This window comes from Thalassophryne amazonica, chromosome 9 (genome assembly GCF_902500255.1).
Source record: "Thalassophryne amazonica chromosome 9, fThaAma1.1, whole genome shotgun sequence".
In the NCBI taxonomy this organism is placed as follows: Eukaryota; Metazoa; Chordata; class Actinopteri; order Batrachoidiformes; family Batrachoididae; genus Thalassophryne; species Thalassophryne amazonica.
Genome location: NC_047111.1, coordinates 55,430,917 through 55,442,726, shown reverse-complemented (window position 1 = coordinate 55,442,726; position 11,810 = coordinate 55,430,917).

The following is an 11,810-nucleotide window of genomic DNA, read 5'->3' as shown; positions in this document are numbered from 1 at the left end:
TTGTTATTGGAACCGCTTTCTGGTTATTTTTAGCGCTGGGTTCCGTCTGACGCAGGTCCGCTCCTCAACCCGCGTCGACACATAACACTCTTCAGTTTTTCTGATTATTCTTTTTCTCTTTCCATTCGCTAGTTGTAAGTATTGATTATTTTTGACACCTCCCATTCATAGCCATTGTTAAGACCCTCGTAAAACTGCCTTTGTCTGATCCCTGGTTATTGCTGTTTTACCCATGCCTGTGTTTGGTTTGAGTTCTTCAGTTACTCCTGTTATACTCCTGTTGGACTTGACTGCCAAACTGGTAATTAATCAACTTTGTTTTTCCTTGATTCCCTGTGTGGTTACTGCCTGCATCAATTGGGTTTATTTAATGGGAAGCACATGATGCAGACGCCACAATATTAGTGCGAACACAGCTGTGGGAACAGGGTGCTGGTTTCTCTGTTAATATTATTATTATTTTATTAGACACCCATGCATAACAGAAATTCACTTATATACAAATGACCAAACTCATAACAGAAAAGTCAAAGACGTAAAGAAATATAAGAAAATAAACAAAATACATCAATTTAATATATTAGAGAAACCAGCTGTCAATATAACACACAGACAAATGGATGCAGTCATCTTCCACTCAGAAGAGTGTAAAAATCTAATATGATGACAATGTGAATAAAATATGAGGCATTTACTCCTCCATTATGAGATATTGATACAATGTTGTTGCTCTGATGTATGATCCTATTAAATATTTATACACAGTACTGTTAAGTGGAAACCTGATCACACATTATCCTAGCATGACTGGTATAAAATGTGAGAGAAAAATGTCTGCCCTGAATTTATTTGCTAGCATGTAACAAATCATAATTCCTTAAAGTTAACATAGTGTTGCGTACCTGCTGCTAAAACAGGATGTTGTGTGTTAAAAATTGAGGCGCTCATATGTAGAAGTGATGCTGGTAAGTCTTGAGATGGACAGCAAGGAAATGCACTCTCATGATAGTCTCAGTTATGTGGCTTGTCCTGTTTGGCCCTGGGTCGCCACCGCAAATTTGGGTCATGATTTACACCAGATGGCCTTCCTGATCTAACTCCAGATGTACAAGGAGAGTGGAGCAGGGTAGCCTTGAACGAGCCATCTTCTTGTTGGAAAGCAAGCATATTAACCTTGTGCCTCATTCCCACAATACTGGGATTTATTCCCATGATGCTTTGCCGCTCTTGATGGCATTTTTACCTTCAGCTGATGTGTCTTGCCTATGCATGCATATCACTGACCTACACATTTTGCACACAGGCTCATGCAATAGTACACACAGGCAGTCAGACATTATGCAAATTATGAATGTTTATGAGTTCAATGGTATGAATAATTAATTCGGTGAAAGCTGGAACATACGAGGGTAGATCGAAAAGTTCTCGGCCTCACCTAGAAGGCAGAGCAGCATCTCCAAATCTATGATGCAGTTGTAAACTATTATGCCTTGTATGGTTATGCACTAACATTCATGCCTCTGTCTTTATTTATTTTTAGGTGAGGCTCTTTGAAAGTCTTCAGATCTAGTGAAGATCCAAAAATGGACACAAAAGAAGCTTGTGTGGTGATTAAATATCTGCATAAAAAGGGCATGACACCCAAGGCAATCCATGATGACATGGATTGCCATTGCCATTGACACTGAGTCGGATGATGACATCATTAAGGCTGTAGATTCCTACCTGAAGGACCAAAATGAAGCCTTCTACCATGAAGGCACCGGAATGTTGGAGCACCGCTGGACAAAGTGCATTGAGGTGAAGGGGGACTATGTTGAAAAATAACCAGGAACTAGGAGTATCCTGACAACCCTTCTTGGTGAGGCCGAGAACTTTTCGATCTACCCTCGTACCATTCAACGAGGCGAAGCCGGTGCGCTTGTACTACCAAAAAAAGACTGTACATGCTCAGTGCAGCGAAAAAAAAAAAAAAAATCACATCAGAAATGAGTCCAGCATTTTATTCCAACTTCCTGCTAACAGTTTTGTGTGTGTGTGTGTGTGTGTGTGTGTGTGTGTGTGTGTGTGTGTGTGTGTGTGTGTGTGTGTGTGTGTGTGTGTGTGTGTGTGTGTGTGTGTGTGTGTGTGTGTGTGTGTCAGTGGTGGGCACAAATAACCAAAAAAATAACTTCGACAACAGATAATCAGATAACTGAAAAGTTATCTTTGATAAAGATAAAATGATAAACCACCCAAAAATGTATGGGAAGTTACAGATAACCGATAAATTCCAGCATTGTCTCTGGTATAATTACAACTACTAACAAGCTGATTTTGAGCTTTAACACCGGGACCGCTTCTGGAAGCATCAAAAGCAACAACAGACCCAAACAACGAGTCAGCACTTCTGTCTTTCAGCGTCCTGCCCCCTGCTGGAAGCTCCAGTTTACTACATGGCTTCCAGCACAGACGCAACTTTTTCCTTGAAATGAAAATCCACCGAGCGCGCTGCACACGTCCCACACAAAGGCTGCTTACCAGGAAATGACGCAATCGACAGGCGTGAAAAAGTGTACGCATGCGCACGAAGGTTCAAGGTTTGCTCATGCAAGCACACGTGATTCAAATCCATCAGGTTTTTGCAAAAAATAAAAAGGTCTGATACTTTTCTAACAGACCTCGTATTGTCAAATTGTGATATATTCTCATATGTCACATTAGTGTTTAAATATGAGTTAAAAAGTAAAAAAAAAATTATCTGCAATTTTTGTTTAAATTTCCATTTTATATACTTTGCCAACTATTATTTATTAATTAATCATTTTTTAAAATACATTTTTCTTGATTTCAGAGCACATATTGACATTTTTTGTGCTACCTGCTGTGCATTGCAGAAATGAACAATACAATAACCACTCCACATTTATTTCCTGGCCCACAGTGAACTACAAGCACCAGACAGCATGTTTGTTTGCCGTCAAACTTCTCTCTTGGGAGCTGCTGTGCCAAGCTCTCACATAAAGGCTAAAGAGTGTGTGTGTGTGTGTGTGTGTGTGGTGGTGGTGGGGGGGGGGGGGGGGGGGGGGGGGGCGTGGTCTTCTTGTGTATTAATTTGGCTCCATGTGCCTTTCAGTACAGCCATGGAGGATTTTGTCCTCCAAACTTGGTTGTAGAATTACCTAGAAAATAACATTTATGGAGTCGGAAAAGGCACCCAGGATACAATTTAGGGCCCATCTGTGTTTTACAGGAGGGCAATCACACCAAGGAATAAAAAGGCAGATGTACGTCACTTACACTGCTATAAAACTAAATAACCTTTGTGTCTAATTCACCATAAAATGCATGTGTTTAAATTCCCAGATGTATTTTTTTGTGTGTGTGTTGGTTTGGTTTTCTCAGTCTGCAACGAGATTCTTCAGATGGCTATTGTACTTTGACAAATGTGGTGATTGACACCCAATTGGGCATCTTGGCATGTTATACGTGGAGTTACTGCAGTCATTATGGGAGGCCATTACATTATACACTCTGCAAAGCACTAATGCACACGTTTTCAGATGGTGGATGCAGAGACATTAAATCTTTTCTTAGGCACGTGCAAGAGGACTTCAAACGGTTAAGAATGTGGCTGTGAGTTCAAACTAGTACTACGAAATGTGACCATATCACTGTGAATACTTTCCGGATCCACTGTACATCTGGAGTTTGTCAGGAAGAGCATTCCTCATACAATTATGCCAAATCAACATGTGGATTGATGTCAGATGTGCTGGGGCAAACCTGAAAAAAAAAATGGCCCATGGGTACCAGTTTATGGGCCAAGCCATCTCTCAGTCTCACCTTTGGTCGCCCCTGTGATCTCACCAAATTTCTTGGTGTCCAGTCCATTATTCTGATGGTCCATCTTTTGTGTTGTTTTGAGGTGTGGCCTGGCCACTGGTGCTTAGAGCTCTTGATGGGATCAGTTAGGGCCCCTTCACACATAGTAGGAATAAGTACAACTCGGTGAATCACGGTGGAACAGCTCATTTGAGTGAACCACGAAAACACTGAGCCGATGGGCAGACGTGAATGATGCTGGTGTGAAGGTTTCGTGCATGTGGGAACACAGTATGAGCAGCTGCTGTGAAAATAAAAAAACAAAACAAAAAATAAATGCCATCCACGGGATTTGAACCTGAACTTTCCAAAAGCTCTGATTGCCAGCCAGAAGCTTTACCACTGAACTACCATTGCTATCCTGTAAAAGGTGTGGGAAAATTCCTGATATCAAGAAGGACATGGATGTATTTGCAGACATACAGTCATGAAATGACTTGAATGAGAAGCAGGGCGCTCTTATGTCCACGCTCTTATGGCGGCATTTCCAGCCAGCTCCGCGCATGTGTCCTGCCCAACACGCATGTCCTGCCCAACACGCGAGTCTTGTGGACAGCATGCTGCAGGACAGACACCTTGTCATGTGGAACAGAGCTCACGTGGGTGACATGAAATTCAGATCGCCCACTGCGTGTTATGATCTGATGGTCTGTTTCACCTGGGGTAGCTTGTCAATATGCGCGGCGTGCTCACGCTCGCTGCAGCCCATTGCGACAGAGATATATGTTTTTATGTATGTGCACATGAGGACAGCAAGCAGACACATGTCACAGTAGACAGTTGTTAGTTCATGTACATCCAAACACGGTACGTGTTCTCCAGCTGGGACGTCCAGAACCACAGATCTCCACAGTCACTCCTGTCAGCGGACACACCCCCTGTGAGTTCAGTGCACACACCAACATGTCACTAGCTGCGGTTACATGGACCAGAAGTAATCAGATGAAACAATCTGATCAAAATCACTCCTTGTAAACACCTCCATCCGATTAGATTCACCCAATCTGATCGAAGTTACGATTGGGTCAGAGGAGGTGGTGTAAGCCTGTTTCTAACCCGATCGGCTTACATGTAAATGGCACGTCGAATTGTCCGCCTGTGTGGAGCCTTGTTGCGCATGTCTGTTACGTCACATCACCATGTGACGCTTCTTGCTCTGTGTTTGCAGAAATGGCACTGGCAAAACAGAGCTGGGCTTTACAAGAGACAACACTCCTCCTTAATGAATTAATAGAATTTAAAATAAGTCAAAAAGCTTGTCAGACGTAAGTTGGTAGCACAGACTTGTTGTGTCCGGAATCAGCAGGTCAGTTGAACAAATTAAAAACCGCTGGGAAGCAACGAGTGCTTTTTACCAGGAGAAGCTTAAAATGAGCAGAAGCTGCATGACTCCAACCAGCTTCACTTATTATGAATTAATGGAGAAATAATTGGAGGACAACCGCTCTCCAAGGAGGACACTGGAGTAGAAGTCGGTTTATCCACCAGAGGAAAGTTCACCCAAGACACCGGAAAGCCTGGAGGTAAGTCCTGATAAAATCACGCTAAAGCATAATTCCTTTTGTTTTGTTTTTTTTACAAGACGTACTTTTAGGTCTCAGGTTTGGATTGTCACATGACATTGATCTTGGAGTGTCACCAGCGATTCATCGATTGTCGCCTTTGTTTCTGCTTGGAACTGAACTCCGGTCGTCGTCTGTCTTAGTGACGAATGTCTGGGGCTTTTGTGCAACAGTCATCAACAAGCATTGTTTCATAATAGTGGACTGGGGAACATCCGCCATTATCGCTCACTCGCTACATAAGTCAGCTCGACACACCTGTCATCATGGCGGATGGGAACAACGAGGAACAAACACTTCTTAAAGTGGTAGAGACTGGAGAGGAGGATTTGGGTGGCCAGCCAGATATCTCAGAAGATGACCGCACAAGTGGAAACGGCGAGGAAACTCGGTTTGAGAACATTTTATTCTGTGAACTCTTGTGTTATGTTCAGACATACTTGAAGTGCTCGTGCCGACATAATGTTAAGAAACTTTCGGTAAATACTTTCACTGCTGAGCAGATTTTGGAGGCGAAACAGAAACTGTGGAAGAATGAGGTTGGTTCTAAACTTAGTAGATATGTGAACCGGAAGAGTACATCTCAAAGAAGTGAGGCAGCTGCTAACATGAGTGACGTTGATGCACTTCTTGTCATTACAAGCTTCAAGGTGGTCGACAGGGCGAAGTGAGGTACCCTTAATAATGTGATAGTATGGCAGAGCTATTGCTTCCTGCAAGTGTAAAATTTTTGATGTTGGAACGCCAAAGATGCTCTTTATAGAAGAACTATTTAAATCATGTGACTTTTTGTGTCTACAAGAGCACTGGCTATATGAAACACAGTTTCACAGATTTGACAAAATTTCCTCATGCCCTGTTGACTTTACTGCTAGTAGTGCTATGGATCCCAGTGCACTGAGAAGTGGTCACCCACACAGTGGTACCGCCATCATCTGGAAGTTACAAATGTGGTGACTACTTCCCCAAGGCTCGCAGCTGTCAAGGTAATACTTACAATACTTAATACTTACTTTACATGCCCATTGACTTAAGAACTGTCGGTGCTAACTTGAGTACCGTGCAGGAAGGATGTTTTAGCAGAAGTTGCAACTCTGTTTCATGAACATGATGCACAATTGTTAGCTGGATTTTAATCATTCTAGTCCTCATACAAGTGAACTTATCAAATTTTGTGAATCTGAGGTGCTTGTTCCTTGTATTAAGAGTCCCTGTTCTAACATTATTTATACTTTTGAAAATAGTACTGGTGCTTGATCACTCATTGATCACTCTATTGTTAGTAATAATATGCTGGAGTGCCTTACAAAATATTATACTTGTGATTCTGTTAATAATGCCTCTGATCACTTAGCCATTGTCTCTCAATTTGATATCAAGTGTGATTATGTAAGCTCTTATAGCAGAAGTAAGGGTTCAAGTGTGTCTTGGTATAAAGCAGAGCTTTGTGATATTGAGCAATATAAGATTGTATTAGATGATTTACTTGATTGGGTGGTTGTACCTGAGGAAGTTTGCAGTGTAGAGATGTTATCTGTGAGCGGCATACCCCTGAATTAGAAAACATCTACAATGATATCATTAATCACTGTTGTATTGAAGCTGGTAAAAGAGCCGTACCTGGTTGTAAAGGTGGTCGACAGGGTAGCAATGTTGCTGTACCTGATTGGAGTGAATATGTTTCTCATAAGAAGGAGATAGTAATGTTTCATCACTGTCAATGGAAGAGTGCAGGTAGTCCTAATTCCGGTTCACTCTTTCAGGCTAGAAAATTGTCTAGAAAAGTGTACCATCTTGGTGTAAAAAGAGTCAAGGAGAAAGAAGAGGTTATTAGATCAGAGAGAATGGCTCAGGCCATAGAAAAAAGTCAACATCAGTATTTGTGGAAAGACGTTAGAAAGTTTAAAAGGCAAAAATAAAGCTTTGCCCTTGTCTGTTGATGGTTTTAACGGTGAACAGGATATTGCAAATCTCTTTGCCAACAAATATGTTCAATTGTACAACAGTGTGTCATTGGACAAAGTGAGAATGAGTAATATTAGTAGATGTATTAATGATAAGATACAGAGCTTGTCTATGGATAGCTCTGTTCTGAGTTTGTTCAGTCAAGATGAGATTGTCAAAGCCATTAATAATTTAGTAAAATATAAATCTGATGGTAGAATGTTCTGATCATATCATAAATGGTACAGTTTACTGTTACGCTTATTTAATGCTATGCTTACGTATTCATGGGGTGTCACCATCTGATATGCTCTGCAGTGTTATGCTACCAATTCCTAAAAATAAGCACATATGTTAACAGGATATCTGCAAATTTTCATGCTATATACCTTCAAAGTGCATTATGCAAGGTCTTTGATGTACTGGTGCTTAGAAGAGAACAAAAGCTCTGTACAAGTAATTTGCAGTTTGGTTTTAAATGTAAACATTCCACTGCACTTGCAGCCTCTGTTATGTTAGAGACTATAGATTATTATATAAATAATGGTGGAGTAATTTACGGATTGTCACTTGATGCCACTAAGGCATTTCACAGAAATTAGTTGTGTAGACTTTTTCAGCTCTTGTTAGATAGAAATGTAAACTCAGTCTGAGTCTGACTTATTAAAAAGATGTATATTGAGCAGAGGATGTGTGTTAGGTACGGGAATGTTTTCTCTGAGTGGTTTTCAGCTAGTAACGGTGTGAAGCAGGGCAGAGTCCTTAGCCCTACCTTGTTCTCAGTTTACCTAGATGGTAGGCTAAATCAGCTTGCAGCTGGAGCATCTGGTTTTTACGTACAGTAGTGTTCAGAATAATAGTAGTGCTATGTGACTAAGAAGATTAATCCAGGTTTTGAGTATATTTCTTATTGTTACATGGGAAACAAGGTACCAGTAGATTCAGTAGATTCTCACAAATCCAACAAGACCAAGCATTCATGATATGCACACTCTTAAGGCTATGAAATTGGGCTATTAGTAAAAAAAAAAGTAGAAAAGGGGGTGTTCACAATAATAGTAGTGCGGCATTCAGTCAGTGAGTTTGTCAGTTTTGTGGAACAAACAGGTGTGAATCAGGTGTCCCCTATTTAAGGATGAAGCCACCACCTGTTGAACATGCTTTTCTCTTTGAAAGCCTGAGGAAAATGGGACGTTCAAGACATTGTTCAGAAGAACAGTGTAGTTTGATTAAAAAGTTGATTGGAGAGAGGAAAACTTATATGCAGGTGTAAAATATTATGGGCTGTTCATCTACAATGATCTCCAGTGCTTTAACATGGACAAAAAAACAGAGACATGTGGAAGAAAATGGAAAACAACCATCAAAATGGATAGAAGAATAACCAGAATGGCAAAGGCTCACCCACTGATCAGCTCCAGGATGATCAAAGACAGTATGGAGTTACCTGTAAGTGCTGTGACAGAAGATGCCTGTGTGAAGCCAATTTATTTGCAAGAATCCCCCGCAAAGGCCCTCTGTTCAATAAAAGATGTGCAGAAGAGGTTACAATTTGCCAAAGAACACATCAACTGGCCTAAAGAGAAATGGAGGAATATTTTGTGGACTGATGAGAGTAAAATTGTTCTTTTTGGGTCCAAGGGCTGCAGACAGTTTGTGAGACGAGCCCCAAACTCTGAATTCAAGCCACAGTTCACAGTGAAGACAGTGAAGCATGGTGGTGCAAGCATCATGATATGGGCATGTTTCTCCTACTATGGTGTTGGGCCTATATATCGTATACCAGGTATCATGGATCAGTGTGGATATGTCAAAATACTTGAAGAGGTCATGTTGCCTTATACTGAAGAGGACATGCCCTTGAAATGGGTGTTTTAACAAGACAATGACCCCAAGCACACTAGTAAATGAGCAAAATCTTGGTTCCAAACCAACAAAATTCATGCCTTGCAGTTGTGAAGAAATCATGAAAAACTGTGGTTATACAACTAAATACTAGTTTAGCGATTCACAGGATTGCTAAAAAAAAAAAGTAGTTTGAACATAATAGTTTTGAGTTTGTAGCATCAACAGCAGATGCTACTATTATTGTGAACACCCCATTTTCTACTTTTTTTTTTACTAATAGCCCAATTTCATAGCCTTAAGAGTGTGCATATCATGAATGCTTGGTCTTGTTGGATTTGTGAGAATCTACTGAATCTACTGGTACCTTGTTTCCCATGTAACAATAAGAAATATACTCAAAACCTGGATTAATCTTTTTAGTCACATGGCACTACTATTATTCGGAACACTACTGTATGTGATTTATGTGGTTTAGATCGGTTTTATATACATACTCTGAGGAAGGGTCACATCAAAACTCGGATTTACAAGCAATTTATGGATTTAACAAATGAAGTTGATGTTCAACAAGGTGTTTAAATTAGAGAACTTGTAATAATCAGGGACTCTGATTTTAGCAATGAATTTGTATTGTCTAAGAATTAAATATCTGAGACAATTATGTACATAATGAATTATTTTTTGTTATTAATTTAATTTTAATTTGTTTTTTTTACCTTTGTTGTTTTAATTATATCTAAATATGTGTTTTTTGGATGAATAAAATATTATTAGTATTAGCCAAATGTGTGGATTTAGTTTAAGTTAATGTTGGGCATTCATGTTAATTTATCCCATAAGTTTATTAGCGGAGTAAAGTGCATGAACACAGTCTGTCATCGAGTTAACCAACGCTCTTTATCCTTGTTCACTTTAGTACATCACGTTAATTACTGCTCTCATATATACAGATGATGATGTAAACAGCATGTTGTTGGAGATTGATGACAGCAGCTCTCCACAATCTGAAGATGACAGAGGAGGCTCCAGACAAACAAAGTGTGTTTTTTAGAGTAATATGCTGCAAAATAAAACCACAATCAGTTCTTGAAATTTCCTGTAGAGCTTGCTGAAAAAATATTGTTCAGTCATTGCATATTTATTTATTTATTTGGAGTGCTTTGTTTTTTAGATATGGTAATATTACAAAGTTCCAGCAGAATATGACAGTTAATGTCATTTAATAATAATAATAATAAAAATACATTTTATTTATATTGTACTTTACATTTGTAAATAAATCTCAAAGTGCCACAGAAGTTAAACAGAAGCATAACACAACAATCAACAACAATAAAAAAAAAAAAAAATAGGATAAATTAAAATCAATTAAAATTAGCAACTATAATTCATAAGCTTTCTGAAATAAAAACGTTTTAAGATTTGATTTAAAAGAGTCCACTGACTGTGGCACCCTCATAGTCAATGGGCCAGAGGAGTTGTTTGGCCCACTTTGGGGGATGGGTGCTACCTATTATTTTTTGAAGGTTCAGGTCCCCCTCAGACAGAAAATTGATGATAGAAATGCAACCATGGTAGCTATTAGTTTTTATGGGCCTATTTAAAAATGGCCACCTTGTTTTGGGGAGCGTTCAAGTGTTGGCCACTCAGATATGCTAGCTATGCAATTTTGGTGTCTAAACATAGGTTTTTGTGGTCAATAATAACAATGAACATATTCTTAAAAATGTATAATCATCTTTTGGTCAGCCATCTTGGACAGGGGCTGCCAAATATTGTATAATTCGCTTCTTTATGCGTGTTTCATAACATGTTCATGTAATGTGACCTAAAATATAAAACTACTTTTGTAATAAATGTGTGTATCAAAGATATCTATGGTACATGTATATGATGAATATATCCTGCAGAATAAATAAAATACAATTATAATGTATGTGAATAAGCGGAACTGGTTAAATGTATCTTAATCATATGTTGCCTACTTTCTGTCTGTAATTGTGCTGTATGTTCTTACTGCTTTTTAATTAACTTTTCTTTACCTTCCAGGTGGTTGCTGTAGACTTATAAAACATGCATAATCTGCTTTTGGTAGTGGAACATTAGCTTAAACTGCAGAAAAACAATTTAAAACTGTAATTAAAGTGTAAAGTTTTTTATTCGGCACACAAAATATTCAAATAGAAAAAAATGAACAATTCCACAAACAAACACAGACAAAACTAGTGAGTTCGAAAGGGTGTGGGCTGAAGCAAAGCTTATTAGCGCCCACCCCTGCTAGTACAAGTCCAACAATTCTAATCAGTCATATTTACATAAATACAAATTCACTACTACATGTCGACACACAGACATACACATCAATATACTATTCACTTATAATTATATTTATATAGTACCAGATCACAAGAAAGTCGAATCAAGGCACTTTACGCCAGTAAGGACTAACCTTACCAACCCCCAGAGCAAGCACTAGGCAACTGTGGTGAGGAAAAACTCCCTATAAGGAAGAAACCTCAAGGAGACCAGGCTCTTGGGGGTGACCCTCTGCTTGGGCTGTGCCATATATACCTATATACATACGTATATACT